This window comes from Toxorhynchites rutilus, chromosome 1 (genome assembly GCF_029784135.1).
Source record: "Toxorhynchites rutilus septentrionalis strain SRP chromosome 1, ASM2978413v1, whole genome shotgun sequence".
Lineage (NCBI taxonomy): Eukaryota > Metazoa > Arthropoda > Insecta > Diptera > Culicidae > Toxorhynchites > Toxorhynchites rutilus.
Window position 1 is genome coordinate 196,704,886 of NC_073744.1, and position 14,623 is coordinate 196,719,508.

At 38.2% G+C, this 14,623-nt stretch overlaps 1 protein-coding gene and 1 long non-coding RNA gene across 4 annotated transcripts in view; one reads left to right on the forward strand and one right to left on the reverse strand.

Annotated features, from left to right (window-relative positions):
- The window catches only part of LOC129762184 (uncharacterized), a 132,958-nt gene that overhangs the window by 39,345 nt on the left and 78,990 nt on the right, over positions 1 to 14,623 (reverse strand). The gene's annotated exons all lie outside the window — the stretch shown is intronic.
- LOC129762170 (uncharacterized) overlaps positions 1 to 14,623 on the forward strand; it is a 147,422-nt gene that overhangs the window by 11,985 nt on the left and 120,814 nt on the right. The window contains exon 5 of one of the 3 annotated variants that reach the window (XR_008740561.1): positions 31 to 2,375. The exons of 1 other annotated variant lie outside the window; for it this stretch is intronic. The gene's annotated coding sequence lies outside the window, so the exon portion shown is untranslated. Of the gene's footprint in view, positions 1 to 30; positions 2,376 to 14,623 lie in introns of those variants that run through there. One more of the 3 variants, XR_008740560.1, reaches the window with a different exon arrangement.

Below are 14,623 nucleotides of genomic sequence, written 5' to 3' on the forward strand. Positions count from 1 at the left end.
CATCATCATTTATGTTTATTACACATCTAGGAGACGGATTTAATGCTTTGTCTTGCGTTTGAACATTTGATGACGGCCGATATAAACGAACAAACCGATTTCACCCCCACGAAGATCGCTGCGCAAAGCACAACGAAAAGAAAGCCGACGATAAGTGCGTGTGGATAGTTGGGAATCACCACAAAAAGGTTAAACACTTGCGCATTCAATAGCTGTGACTCCGATGGAAACAAAACAAAAAGTACGCGCCAAGTATTTCCCATCCAATTTGCAGCTATTTGATCTATTCACCGAAGAACGATCCGCTGAATGAAGGAAAAACAACAGCGGTACGAAAGTGAAAGATGAATGATTTGCACAGGTTGCGCACCACCATCGGTGGTGTTTAAACGGAGTAACACGTGATCACTTCGGCGCTGCCATTATCACCGCGATATAAAGACATACCATTGATTGCAACCGTTGCCACTCGCGGAAATGCATCATAGGCCACAGGCTGCTGCACCTCTTTCCCTCTCTTTCGACTGTTGAGTGACTGACTGTAAGAGTGTGCGCACTTGGCTTGTAGATATTGCGCGCAGATAAAATGGGAGATGCCGCCTCTCGGAGAATCACGTCTCGTGCAAAACGATGGAAAGTGAAAGCGACTAGTATGCGCGGTCGTTTGCCAATATCGGGGTGGTTCACTAGTGTTTGCGGAGGGTTTCAGTGCGGGTTTATGTGTGGTTAATCGGTAATTGTTTCTAATGACGAGGGCTTGGGTACTCGAGGCTTCTGAAAACAAACCCTTGAAATATTTTATGGATCAGTCTATGTCAAAACGTTCGTCAAAATCAACATTTTCACATGAACGAGTAACGAGTATTTTGCAAAAAGATCTTGGGCTACATCCTTACAAGATCAGATTGACTCAAGAACCCAAGCCACTTCGCCATATGAAGCGCCGAAATCTTCTCCGATATGACGAACTTAAAGTAAATGTTGATTTTCATCACAAACTCATCTTCAGCGATGAGGCTGGCTAAATGGCTAAATGGATTTTTCAACAAGCAAAATATGCGTTATTGGTCAGATGCAAACCCACATGTGCTTCAAGGAACACCATTGCATCTGCAAAAAAAAAACTGTTTGTTGTGATTTCCATGCCAAAGGAGTGATTGGTCCGTATTTCTTCGTCGATGAGAACGACCGTCAGGTTACCGCCAAAAGAGAGCGCTATCGCGTCATGTTAGAAGACTATTTTTGCTCGGAATTGGAAGATCTTGACATCAATGATATGTGGTTTCAAAAAGACGGTGGACTTGCCACACAGCGCACGTTACAATGGATATATTGAAAAGTAAGTTTGGTAAACGTGTTATTTAGAGAAATGGTCGCCTCGTCCATGCGATTTGACGTCATTGGATTTCTTTTTATGGTCAGCATAAAATGCCTATGCCTACAAGCTCAAAGTCTTTAGAAGAGCTCAAAGACAACATTCAACGCGAAATTCGTAGCATCCCGGTCGAAATGCGAGGCGTAATGGAAAATTCGTTTGTCGGACAAATTCGATTCCTTTGTACTGTGATTTGCCTCTAATTAATAATAAAAAAAGACGGGTTGGTAATGTCGGGGACATAACCGGAGTGACGTAGGACTGTACAAAGGGGACAGCTTTTGCTAAATATATATTTTAAATATATTGTTTTATTTTCTTCTCCTACGTGAATACCTACCTATCTACCTGAAAAATGGATTAGTTGACTGTTTACTCTTCATGAACATGTTGGGGGTTCTGAAAAGAACCTTTGTTGTGTTTTTGCGTTTTTTTTTACAAACTTGATTCTTGATTTTTTTTCTGAATGCTTTGTACTTATTAAATGTTCAACGCCGGGCATCTTTCGGCGTTTGCACATATCGTACAATCAAAATGATGGCTGTGATAGGGAATGCATAGGTGGTCATCAGCTCATTCACTATCATATATTTCACTAGTGAGCACATTACCGTACCTTAAACTGTGGTTTCGGAGACGAATGAATTGTAAGATTTGTAGTCTCCGTAAACAAAGTAAATAAAAATGAAAAAGAACTGAGCTTTTGGAGACGAAGTCTACGATCTGTCGAAAAACAAACGAGCTATAAGCGTTCTGACAAACCAACAGTAAATACAGGGACGGATGACCTTCGGAATAAAGTCCTTCAAAAAAAGAACATTAGCTCCTTAGTTATTTTTCTATACAATGCAGATGTAACGTCAGTCAATTTTCAACATCAGTTATCAACCAAAGAAGGCAGTTCTTGCTACCGAGAAAATTAGTTAATGCCATCCTGTATACAATGTGTTGTAATTTGAAGCCACTTTTAATTCGGAAACCATGCATGGGTATGTGAAAACTGAATGATCAATTTGAAAGACCCCAACCACCAATAAGTTCAAAAACAAGCATAAACAAAATAAATCAGTTTATATTATATGTCATATTATGTCACTTTAGAATGCATTGGTATTGTGAAAAACTTTTAATAACTCTTCTTTGAAAGGTTTAATTGCCCTGAAAAACGCCGTGTTTCACGGTGGCTGGTTTTGCTACCAAAGCAGTCTGTATAAACAAACTTTTTCCTTCTTTTACCTGCTGCCGTTTTGCGATTGCGTTTGCCACTCGCCACTCGCTGCAACTGCCTGTTGTTGTCTTGATGTCCACCGAACCTAATATGGTCTGTTCTGAATGTGGGTTTTCTTATCGTTGCGAGCAGCTTTGCCAGCTAACTCGATCACTTCGGCGGCCGAAACTATATAACGCCGACTAGGTGGACTGGTGCACTGGGACTAACGCGCTCGGCCGAGCTACCCTTGCGGAGCAATTGGCGAATACACCTATGGGGAATTGCAAACCAACACGGTTCGAGCGGGATTTTGCCTTTCTCTTCACTTTTCCTCCTTTGTCATGTCCAGACATGGCTGCTTATGTTGGTTTGTTGATGTGATGTGTTGCGAAATGATGTGATGTACGGTTTGGATGAGAATGATCGTTATGGCAGCGGAGCGGGGATTTTTAAGCTGACTGGCTGGCTCGAGAATTACGCATGTGTGAGACTGCGACCAATGTTTCGTTCATTTTTTTCTTTTTCCTTTCCAATCGTGCTTCATTGTATTTCGCTGCTTCTCTGGTTGCCCGTCTTGGTCGGTACGATTTGAGGAGCACAAAATGGACCAATCAAAAATGGGCACATATTGCATTTGGACAATGCTTGATATTTCACAATTATTCAATTATTTATCTCAAGAAAAATGAAATGTTATTCGTTATGATAGATGCGTAGATATATTTCCTATCAATTGATGCAAAAACCTTTGCGATCTATCGAGAAATGCTCGAGTTATAAGCGTTCCAAATCTTGCATTTTTTCCTACTTGTTCCGTGCCTAGATTTTCATTTCACCCCCTATATCTTCCGGTTAGACGTAGTCCTACGTCAAAATGAGTGGGTTATATCTATGATATAATCGCAAGGTTGACGTGGGACTACCTTAGCTTAGCAATTATTTGTTTGTATCGATTAAATTCTTGATTGAATGCAACAATTTCCGTATTCAATTGAATTCAATATATTTGCTTTGTGGGTAAAAAGATTGAACAGATGCCATGTAAGGTTAATTCATGCATTGTTATAGATTATGCTCTTCGTTACAAGTAAATTTAATGACAGTCATTTTACGTTTGGTATGATGCCTAGGACAAAATATGTGCACGGAAGAATTATTAAATTATTTTATTTTACATTTCCCTTTGAAGTTTGCATTTCTCAAGTGTACGTACTTCTCGAAACGCGAATTTGCTTGAAACTTGAAAGTTCATTCGCCTCTAGTGTATGCACGGTTTTTCCAGGTTCCTAAGTTCAGAAGACCGTGTTAGGAAAACATATTCTAGTCTGCAGAAAGGCAAGCGAGTACAAAAGTATTCGCAGTTTGCATTTATTTGCAAAGCCGTTTTCCCCAGGCACCTTGGTTTTGTAGTCTGTGTTAGGCAAACACCTGCACGTATTTGCAATGCCAATTTCCCCACGCTCCATGGATTAGAAGACTGTCTTAGGGAAACACATTTCAATCGGAACAAAAATGCTCCCGACTTGCATGAATTTGCAATGCCGATTTCCTCCAGGCACCATAGTTTTGAAATCTCTGTTAGGGAACACATTTCTGCGGGAGCGAAAGCTCTTCCTACTTTCATGTGTTTGCAATGCTGATTTCCCCAATGCTGCTTGGTTTTGATGGCTGTGTTGGGGAAGCTGTAAATCGGACTAATCAAAACGAGGCAGTTAGGGCGTTTAGATAACGCTTTACATTTTACAGTTATTCAATTGTTTATCTAATGAAGAATGACATTTTATTAATTGCGATAGATGCGTAGAAATATTCCCTATCAATTGATGCAAACATCTTTCCGATCTAGTAAGAAATGTTCGAGGTATAAGCATTCGAAATCTTTCATTTTTTCCTGCTCGTTCTGTGGTTAGGTTTTCATTTTACCCCCCATATATTCCGGTTAGACGTAGTCCCACGTCAATAAATAATGATGTCCAATCATCCTCTAATTGGACATTTTTGTGAACATCCTTTGTAGTGTTTTCAACCATTTTACAAGATTATATACTTTGCACACTTTTCTAATGGTTATTTCTTAAGGGGGTATTCTAGTGTAGAGAAACGAATTTCGGGCGTTTTTTCGAACTCCACAAAAATAAAACGAAGAACACTTTTACTATCCATTATATCATTATTAATAGTAAACTATCCATTATATCATTAGTAATAGTAAACCGCGGTCCATAGCTTTTCATGGCACACTTGAACAGTCTGAACAGACTATAGCATCTAAGTTTAATGATTATTTTGTCAATAGTGTTTCATTGATCAATCAGTCCATTGAATTGGTCGATGAACATGATGGAATAAAACAGCCGGTTGATAGTAATTGTAGATTTGAAAGATTTCACCCAATTACATTAAATGAACTTAGAACTATTTGCTTTTCTTTAGGAAAAACGGCTGGAGTGGATAATGTTAATGCTAGAGTTATTCAAGATTGCTTTCATGTCATTGATCACATTTTGCTGGACCTTATTAATAAGTCTTTATTAACTGGGCATGTGCCTCAGGTGTGGAAGGAATCTTTCATAGTTCCTATTCAAAAGGTTGCTGGAACGATTAAAGCCGAAGAGTTTCGTCCCATCAACATGTTGTGAAAGGCCAGCTGTTGCAATATTTAAATCTCAACGCTTTGCTAATACCAGAACAATCGGGATATCGGGAAGGACATTCCTGTGAAACCGCATTGAACTTGGTGTTAGCAAAATGGAAAGAGAAATTAGAATGTAAAGATACCATAATTGCTGTTTTCTTGGATCTAAAACGCGCTTTCGAGACAATTTCTAGGCCCTTGTTGTTGAACACGATTCAGCGCTTTGGAATTACGAGTACTGCGTATAAATGGTTTGAAAGTTATTTGTATGACAGAACTCAACGGACTATTTTCAATGTTTCAATTTCCAGTCCCGTAGGGAATAATCTTGGAGTACCTCAGGGAAGTGTATTAGGGCCCCTTTTATTTATTATGTACATCAACGACATGCGACGAGTTTTACGATTTTGTGATATTAACCTTTTTGCAGATGAAGCTGTGTATCATTGCAGCTAATGATTTAGATCAGGTCGTTTTACATTTGAATGGAGATTTGCGTTCTTTAAGTAGATGGTTGAAGTATAAGCAATTGAAATTGAACATAAGTAAAACTAAATATATGGTAATCTCGCGAAATCGTTCTAATGAAAACGTCTCAATTGTAATTGATGATGAGACCATTGAACGCGTTCGGGAGATTAAATATCTTGGCGTGATTATTGATGACAAACTCAAGTTCAATACTCACATTGACAATATCATCAAGAAAATTGCCAAGAAGTATGGAATCTTATGCCGATTGAAAAACGATTTAACTATTTGCAGCAAAATACAGCTATACAAATCAATCATCTCTCCTCATTTAGACTTTTGTTCTTCCATTTTATTTTTAGCCAATGATACACAAATATCGAGATTACAACGTTTGCAGAATAAAATAATGCGGTTGATCCTAAAATGTAATAGATTCACTTCCTCATCTTTGATGCTGGACGCTCTAAAATGGTTATCCGTGAAGCAAAGAATTGTCTATTTAACTATGGTGTTCATTTTTAAAGTAGTTAATGGTTTGCTGCCTCGATATTTGTGTGATCGAGTTGAAAGAGGAAGTGATTTCCATAGATATAACACTAGAAACGCGAATGAATTAAGAACACCAAATTTCTTGTCATGTGCTTCACAAAATTCGTTGTACTTCAAAGGAATAAATGTTTTCAACTCGATGCCAAGACATATTAAATGCGCAACAACACTTACAGAATTTGAGAGGCACTGTATTTCACACGTGAAAGCTGTCTTTAGTTAACAGTCGAAAGATTTTTTTTAAATTTTATGACGAAGATTTTTATTGACGAAGTTTTATACGAACGGATAATTAATGTGGACAATTTTTTGTAGTTTGTTTTAATATTTTCAATTAACCTGACGAAGTTTTTTAACGGATTATATTATGTAGACTATTTAATTTTTTTAAATTACCTTTTTTTTTTAAATTTGTATTGATCTCTATTATGTCTGTCATGATCTGGTGATGATGGACTATTTTTATTTTTATTTTGTTGTTTTTATAGTTGTATTAGTTGAAAAAAAAAATAAAAGTAGTCTACAAATGTTTGAGCGTCGCGCGCGTGGCACGTCTAGGAATTTTTCGTGAAGGAAATTTTCTCGATTTCTCTGAATGAGGATATTCATAGTCAATCCAAAACAAGGCTGGCGGTTGGACTTGTGCTCTGGTGGACCACTTGGCTGCAAGGGCCTCGTCGGGACCGTATCGGCTCTGTGGCGGACATGACTGAGTATTGGCATGTCTTTTGACATTGCAATTTTTTTGAACTTATATCTGTGAATAAAATCAGTGCGTTTTTTTGTGTTTACTATACTGATTTCAATGTTGAGAAAAAATAAATAAATTATCTTTTAGATAACTCGTCTTGCTCAAACCTCTGTAGGGGAAGGAGGCGGGACCATCATCATCATCATCATCATCATTATTTGTTCATCTATCTTTTAACAATAAAACCAAAATTGAACGGAGAAAAAATGCACATAACTAGAATAGTTAAGAGCTGATGAAGCGAGAGGGTTCCAAAAAAAACAGTTGTGCCATGGCGTACACGATTCCAGCCCTTCTGGTTATCTGACAAAATGGCTGGTTATTTTTTGACAAAATGGCGGCCGTTTGAAAAACAAAATGCGGTTTAAAACGTGTTTTCTTACGTTACCCAATTTTTAAAAAAATATCAAAATTTGAGAAAAATATCATTTTTTTAGAGGTTCATGCGATAGAGAGATGTCTGTAGATTGTATCCATATGAATTCGACATGAATCGGTTCAGTAGAACTTGAGATATCGTGTACGCCAGTTTGAAAAAACTAGTTTCGAGAAAAACGCGTTTGAAGTTCATTAGTAATAGGATTTTCGAAAAGTCCTTTCTAGAGTATATTCTTGAATGTCTAAAGTACAGAAATATGAAGGAAAAAAAATTGATTTTGTCCAAGTTTCTAGACTAGAATACTCCCTTAAATTTTCAATGATTTTCCTGTTTTATTTTTTTTTCATTGTGTTGTTCATTTCAAGTTGTGTTGTGTTTGTTGATATGTCCAATTACTGATCACAACTGCCTCTAATGTGACACCAGAGCCTTCTACACATTGGGCAACCGCAACACAGATCGGTTGGCGATGTCAATCGTATCTCCAACTCAGCTCTGCACATCGAGGCAACTCAAACGTGATGAAATCGTTAAGTTTTCATTCGTCATCATCCACTGGCAGTGATGCCGTTTCTTCAACTACTGAATAAAATCATATGAGGAGCACATTTTATGAAAAATGTTTTTGAAAAAATTACAACTTTGCGCAACTTATGCGCGACTTTTTAAAACACACATTTCTTCAGTGTCAATTGGTTACTTTTGTCCTTGGTAACCAATCGAGACTTTTATCTCGGTGTCATTCACTCGCTTGTTTTTCACGACCACTTCACACTCGAAGGTTTTCCGGTTACGTACCGTTTCACAATAATTAGCTTCAAAGCTGAAAAAAAACAGATTGAGTTATTTATAGAAAAATTGTCAAATAAGAGTTATCCATTATATTTTTTGCCCTTTAAAACTATCTAGTCCACCCTCATAGAACATTTATCACTTCACTAGCTGACCCGGCAAACTTCGTCCCGACCAAAATTCATTTTTCGTTATCACATCCATGTTTTCTTACTGAGCGCTGTTCATGGGTCCAATCGCGGACTTATTCATTGATTGATCTTCTAATTTACCCTTTAAAATTCCCTTTTACTATAAAATTCCTAGTACTTCTACCAAAACTCGACATTATAATATCAGATTTTCAGACACAATTCTCGTTCAAGATTTTTGAACCACTTGCAAATAACATGTTTCTCAGTTACGGTACATGCCAAATTTGGTTTTATTTGCTTGATGAATTCTCGAGTAATGCAGAAATTTGTGTTTCATTTGTATGGCAGCCCCCCTTAGAGAGGGGTGTGGAGTGTCTTGTAATGGCACGTGATTTCAGAACCACTATCAGCAGCAAAACAAACCAAACAAACGTAAAGGCCGTTCACCTAAAAGATGCTTAGTTTACAAAAAAACAGAAATAATGCAATTGCAATCACAGGTGCCAATTTCCACACAAACGATCGGATGCTATCACCGCTCTTTCTTTACCTCCCGCCTTCAGCGGTCCGTACCCATACACATTCATATTGCAGGACTCAAATTACACATCCAGCCAGGTTCGATGTGCACTAAATTTAACTGACTTAGCAATAAGTACATTTTCGGTGTTGTCGCTCCCATTGTCTCGCTCACCCTAATATCAACATATAGGATATTGAAACGTTTTGTAATTCATATATAAATAGGCTAAAGTTATGAATAAAATCACTCTTAAAACTGAAGTTGGACTCTGAGTAGTCATTCGGTTCAACGGGATACTTTTATAGTCTACCCTAGTTACGATACCGATACACTTATCAGAGAAAGCCCTTCCCAAGTAACTTGCTACAGTCTCACTACCGTAAAAACATTTATTGCACCCTATAACCTCCACATGCCAAATTTGGTTTTATTTGCTTGATTAATTCTCGAGTAATGCAGAAATTTTTGTTTCATTTGTATGGCAACCCCGCCTTAGGGCATCCGCACCAGTGCGTTTCTAACATTATTAATATTTCATTTCTTTGTGTACTTTTTATTATTGTTTTTGCTGTTTTGCAGTACGATCACTGTATGAGCGACACTTTCACCGTTGCTTTGATGAAATCTTGCATGAAATTTTATTAATGCATGAAATCTTGCATCTGATGTTTATGTTCGAAAAAGGTCTTGTTCGAACGGATTCGTACGAAAACAAGAAAGTATTTTTCGAAATTGTTCGAATCAAGTCTTTCGAACGAAAGTCAGATACGGCCGTAAACAAGAATAAGGGTGATAATAGTGAAATTATGACATAAATTCATACGCGTTACAAATACAAATGAGATGGAAAAGAACGAATTTTTGTTTCAGCAACTTTAACCCACCATTTCATACAGTTGCCATTACCAAGCTTTTCCTGCAGTCAACGATTGCACATATTTTCAAACTCTAAGATATATTGGTAGGAAGAGGTGCAATCAATCAAAGAATGGACTACTAACTACCGCAACTACTAATAAAGCCTCTTCGCATTTTTTTTTCTTTTCAAAAAAGGATTTAGGATTATGATCCGAATAAAACGATATCAATGTTACAGGCTCCAGAAGTGAAGCAGTTTGCGTTGCATCGAAAGTAAGATGCACTACCTAGGTCAAGAATTGTCTAGTGTAATTGTGCCTCACGAGCACTCCGAGAGAAATCTGGATATTCAGTGCAGAATGGCCGCTAGGAATTTGTTATTAAAACAAGTTTTCAATGCGAAAAAAAACCAAAACAAAGGACATCTTTTTTTCTTGTTTTTTTATCATTACAAAAACACATAAAAATAAGACTAATTTAGGGGGTCTCCGTAGCCACATTGGTTGCGCGTTCGCTTAGTAAGCGATCGATCGTGAGTTCAAAACTCAGGCCCCTCATTGACCATCTTTGTGTTGTTACAGAATAGCTACGTCCACGCAACAATCATCAGCGATGGAGATCGATCCACGGTCGAAATAAGATCGATTCATCCATACAACTGCTCTGCTCTGCAAGACACATCGGGCTGCTGTTCTATAAATAACTCAACAATGATCATTCAACTGTCTCCGCTGTCCGGTGGTCCAACTGGATAATGGAAGAACAGAAAGAATACTCTTACGCCTAAATGGCTACTGTGTGAATGTACCATATGTAATGGTATAGAAGGAATACTGGCGAATGGCAACTGTGTAATGTGCTAATTATAGATATATGATAACCATGTGACATGTACACGATTCAAATTCGGCTCTGTTACAGCTAAAATGCTAGTGAGCCTTAAATAAATAAATGGGATAAAAAAAAGACTAATTTAAAATCGAATATAGGCACAATTCAATTATTTCTTTTTTTCCAATTAAAATATATGGAAGAATGTCCACGTGGACAACAGGGGAGGGGTATAGTCAATGTCCACGCTTGTCCACGGAGGGAAGGTGGGATTCTAAAATCGTGCTTTTTCTGTCCACGTGGTATGTGGACAGCCCCTAGTGTGTAGATGGCCTGAGTGGTGTAACGGTATGTTCAATTAGAAGCAAATTACTGTAACACAGATTATAACACAGACACAGAACAAGATAAAGTGCATTGAGTGACGACCGTTACGATTGAGTGATAAATCTGTAACGTTGCAACTGGCTATTTTTGCTAACGCCCAACGACGGAAGTGACAGCTTTTGAATATAAAAAGGAAGAAGTGAAAATGATCTCTTTTGCATCGATTTCAGCCTGTGTCTGCATGTAAAACTATCGTCTCGTATTTGCACAAATGTCCAAACGTCGGAGTCCGCTCGATTCCGCTGAAAATCGTAAGATGTTGAAAATATTTCCGAACTGTTCCGATTATTATTATCGTGGCTTTTTCAGGACGCTCACTCCAAAGTGTAGCCGCTGCCCGAGGTCGATTGAGGGGTGCTCTCAAGCGTATTGTCATCCAAACCGACGACGAATCGAACTCGGACAATCCCACCCTCAGCCAGTCTTTGGAACATTCCAAACAAATGCTTCCGGATGCGGGCCCCGCTCTACACGAGCCATACATTATGAAGCTATTCGATCGCAGCGTCGATTTGTCCCGTTTCAATGAATCTAGCTCGCTGTATTCCATTTGTCGGGCCTGGACGCAGAATCAACAACCTGAGGCATCCGCAAGCGGTCCAGAAGTACTAGAACAGTACAAAAACGGAAAGTTGAATGAAATATGTTCCATCCCTCCGCCGGAATTGGATACCGTCGGGCGAGTTCCGTCACCTTTGCCGTGCCAAAAAGAGGCTTCGAAGGATAGAATCGATCTGGAAGCGGAACCGGTGCCGGTGGACATTCTAATGGTGGAGCATAAGAAGCGGTGGAGCGCTATACACCGGAAGCACCAGTTGCATGCGAAACATCGCGCGAAGCGATATGCGGCCAGCCTCGAGTGGTTGGATGAAATATTGGTAAGGGGAGAGCGTAATTGAAATGTAATCCTAGCATGCTTCTCCAGTAGCTATTTCGAATGTTTAGTCTGCTGTATTCTGAACATCGTATGCCGAAAGAAAAAGGAAAACTTGTATCCAGAGCAAGTTACAGAGAAAGACCAAATGCGTTAAAACCCTTTATTTTTTCAAGAGATATGCAATGGTTCTCTGTTCTAGCCGAAATGTTGAATCATCTCCGAGCAGCGTCCGTGTTCCGTGGCTATTAGTCTGATGAGTAATTTACATGTGACTCATTCCGTAGGGGTGATGAATTAACTTTAGAGAGGTTTGATTGACAATTTAAAACATGAAATCATTGAGAAAGTATTTTGCAGGTTGCAATTCCGGATAAATGAGTAGTGTTAGAGTTAATTGCCTCAATCTGTGTTAAATTAGGCTGTAATTCCGCCAGTAAATTCCAATCGGTACCAATAGATAATAATTTTATTATTCGCACTGGTACTCAAATATTTTTTTGTGTTGTTTTTGCCATGTTTGCAATCTTTTGTCATTTTTAAGTGCTACGAAAATTTGGGGTATTTAATAGCGAATTCGTTTTTGTTCAGTTTCAACCCCAGTGCCGCACTAACTGCTGTCAAATCGTTTTTTTATTCACTCAGTTTCGCACTCAGTGTCGCACTAGTTCGCCCCGAAAACTGTTAGTTTCGCACTGAGATGTTTCACGGGTTGGCACTCGGGTTCACCAATACAACTATACTGAACTGTCAAGTTCCGAATATTATTTTGGAAAATCTAAAAATAAAGACTATGAAAATGGAAAACTTGCTGCTTCTGCTTTTGTATTATTGGAAGCGTAATCCAATTCGGATTCTGATTTTGAAGAGTATATTCGAGTAGACGGCATTAAGCTACGTGTGCTTTCATTGGGAGGTGAAAATAATGATGGATATTCAGGTGGAATAAATTTCAAAATCAAAATTATGAATGAAAATTGACTTTAACGTATCGAATATTTATTTTATGTGATTAAAAAAGAGGATTTTTCCGATATCGCAGAAACATATTGAACGAAAACTATGTCTAATGATGATTTTATATTATAATAGTAATTATTTGTGGAACAAACAGGAAATGCATCGACAAATGGTTAAGTGAGTGTCAGAACTACATGTGTTAGGTAATCGAACAATATGAAGTACAAATTTTCATTCAAACTTTTATATGTTTACACTGCACTTGGCCCTTCTGATCTTATGGAGAACAATTTACCTCCCAAGCACTAATATCACCACCAGACGTCGACACTGTACATTTGCCGTCGTAAATATAAACAAATCAGACTATATAACGTACACCAACAAACCAACGCATTCGTGAAACTGAAAACGTTTTTTTATTACAGAGTCAGAGTCACTGACTCAGTTTTAAAAACGAATTCGCTATAAGTATGAATGCCACCGGAGCGCAATTTTCATTATGATTTTTTGACGTAGGACTACGTCTTTCATTTCTATACCGGGGTGTAAAACCAAAGTTTCGAGAACGAAAGCGTTACGCTGGAGACCGATATTTTGAGCGTTAATAGCTCTTAAACAACTGAACGAAATGGTATGATAAACACTTCATTTGAAAGATAAAATGTCTACGCGTCATATACTTGTTACTTTTTCATCCAAAAACTTGTTTCAATAGTCTTAAAATTGCTTTCAAAACAGGCTATTGAAATCAAAAATCGGTATATAAGCGAGCGCCGCTCGTAAACCCACTCAGTTATGATTGAACAGCGATTGGAGGATGTTGTCGCTGTTGTTGTGAAGCTAATTTCGTTTATCATGAATGCGCTGATGAACGGTGTCACCAAGAGCCTGTTTGTGCACCTAAGGCCAAAAGGGAATCCATCAGGAGGAGAGTGATGCCACGGTTCCGCTTGAAACATCGGAGCAGCCGCCACACACACACACACACACACACACGCGCGGAATTCTCGTTGCTATCATCGTTGCTGAAAAATAATCTGCCAGTTCCCCTGGGAATTGAAAAATACATTCATGCGAAATAGTTTATTTTAATGTTTTCTATCCATATAACACTGCAACCAAATACATTTGGTTTTGTTATTTTTCAATCAATCGCAATTAACAGGAAAGCTTCTGAATATTTTTTCCCCATCAGTGGAAATTTTCGTATCCAATATTGGATGCATAACATGAAAAACGGAAAATGTTTCACATCGCGAAAATCAAGTCATTTTCGAGCGATTATTTGCTTTCTACTCATATAATGCTTCGACCAAATACATTTCGTTTTGGATTTTTTCAATCAAGTGCGATCAACGTAAGACCACGTCTTTCGGCAATTTATTAGAGGTGCAATGAATCTTTAGGAATTCCCGCTCTACGCGCACTGGCAAACAATGTTTACTCAACAATTTCTCAAACGAGAAATGGGTGTTGTGAGAAAGGATTAGCGAACGCGAAAACGACAAACGGGAGAAAGATACGTTTGGAGGTTGAAGGAAATTGGCAGAAAACTTCTTCATTCTATCATTCAAATAATGTGATTCATACCACATCGTTTTGCCAGAAAGAGATTATTAATGCTCAAAAGAGGAATCGAGTCCTCCGAGGAAATTACCCAGCGCAAATTAGAGTCGACTATCGATTGCGGCATTCGTACACAAATAATTTTATAATGCAGTTTCACCAAAGTGATTTCTTCGGATATATTCACTACATCATGTCATGTATTTCATATTCTTCATTAAGAAATCCATATCCATGGCACCTATCGGTAACGAATTATTATCGAAACCACGATTTTCGCTAAATGCTCCTTTCAGTTCGGCCTGTAAAAAACTTTTCTGTA